Source organism: Branchiostoma belcheri, unplaced genomic scaffold (assembly GCF_001625305.1).
Source record: "Branchiostoma belcheri isolate BF01 breed outbred unplaced genomic scaffold, Haploidv18h27 scaffold38, whole genome shotgun sequence".
NCBI classification, from domain to species: Eukaryota; Metazoa; Chordata; class Leptocardii; order Amphioxiformes; family Branchiostomatidae; genus Branchiostoma; species Branchiostoma belcheri.
Window position 1 is genome coordinate 2,646,857 of NW_017803998.1, and position 2,076 is coordinate 2,648,932.

Sequence of the window (2,076 nt, forward strand, 5' to 3'; positions counted from 1 at the left end):
TATTTTGGCCGATTTCTACTCTTTCCAGCCGCCTCCTCAAGCCTGGTAGTGGCTAAACTGCGACTAGCCTCCACCAGGCCTTCCTATAGCTACGGAAGTTCTTACAGGGTACGGATGGTAAGCCTCGGCAAAAAAGGGGAAATAGTTGCCCAGAAGAGTCAGTCGGCGGGAGGGTTAAAATGACTACTAAACTCCCCTGACTAATTATTCCTAACCTCTACCAGGCTTCGGGAGGCGACTATAAAGAGTAGAAATTGGCCAAATACAGAGATTACATGCGGGGGGACTTCGTCCGCGAGAGAGTACAGTTTATTCCGGTGCGGCAAACTGTACTCTCCAGCGGACCAACTCTCCTGCATGGCATGTTATCTATTTGGCCAATTTCTTCTTATTTCAGCCGCCTCACGAAGCCTGGTAGTGGCTGGTAGAGGGGGAATATTTGGCTACATTTGACTATTTTTGAACCAGAATTGTTAGTTTGGTGGACGACGCGACGCGATACAAGTACAAGTATGGTTGGGGAAATACGCAATGGTTAATCTGATGTAAGATAGTGCTTTATGTGATGGTTGGGACGAACATACTATCAAGATTAACATGATTTCCAGCAAGTTTGCCACAAACTAGACATTTTTTGATAAGACGAAATCTTTTGAAAATACAAAACACATCTAGCATGCAAGCATGATTAAGTTACATACCGGGAGCTAATATTAATCAACATAGAGTGAAATTTGTGCTTTTCTTTCGAAATGTCTACGGTGATTTTTGTCCCTAAACGTCTATGCTTTGAGTCTTCAAACTTTAATTGCTGACACTATATATAATTGTTTCAGTAACATGTAACAATCATTTCATAATTATCGATGAATATCCAATTCATGACACACCTATACTACGATGTACATGTCCGAAAATCATCGCTTACTCATTTTTTTTTGTAAATAAGGATAACGTTACAATAATAGAAAATAAATGGCATTCGTACCAAAAGTATACAATGTAACTTACATACATGTGCCACCTCAGTATGGTAACACGGGAAATTGTTCACATGTGTTCTGAAGTTGTCGGTTTCTACATTCAAACGCGCCGACAATTGAGTTACGTCTAAAACTAAAACTTCAAAGACGTATAAAGTCCGGTGCAACTAGTGAAATATTCGCGGCCCTCTTGTATCGGTTTTTACCTCAGACAACGGCTCAGCCTTTGGCGGGAAACCTGCGACACATATTCCGCGCGCTTTGCGGTTGCAGACGGCGATTTACTCATAGCGTTATAAAGGGAGTCCAATTCAACAAATCAAATTTCCGCGGCTCTCTTGAATCGGTTTTCACCGCAGATGACAGATCAAGTATCAGTCTTTGGCGGGAAATCTGCGACATATTCCGCGCACTTTGCGGTTGCAGACGACTTTTTTCCCTCAATTTCTTTCCCGGAGTTCAATTCAACCAATCAAATTTCCGCGGCTCTCTTGTATCGGTTTTCACCGCAGACGACGGCTCAACTTTGGCGGGAAATCTGCGACATATTTCGCGCGCTTTGCGGTTGCAGACGACTTTTTACTCGATACCTTTCCCGGGAGTTGAGATGACTGAACCTGTGTGGTCAGGCAAACAAAACAAGGAACACGCCGAGATATATCCTCTCAACTCATCCGGGCCGCTCAGAAATAGACATTTTGAGGAAATTCTTCGGTTTCAGTCAGTTTTGAGACAATGTACCTCCCGCCAGTCAACTCACTTGTACCACAGCTAAGTAGGAATGTTTTTCTTGTGAAGAGTGAATAAGAATTAATCTCCGAGCAGATCTTTTGGTGGCCAAAAAAGATAGTATCCAACACGCGGACAGTATCCAGTCGGCCACCGAAGGATGGGCCGGCTGTCAGAAAAAAACGGGGCATAGAAAAAGGTCACAATCTTCCCATTCAACCTCTACTTGGAGAGTGAATAAGAATAAACCATGAGGCCGTTTTCTTCGTTTTGCTTGGTCTACTTCCTCTGAGTTTTCCATCCATGACTACTTGACGACAGAAGCCTAGATTCTTTTCTTTCTCTTTGTCTTACTTTTGTCTCT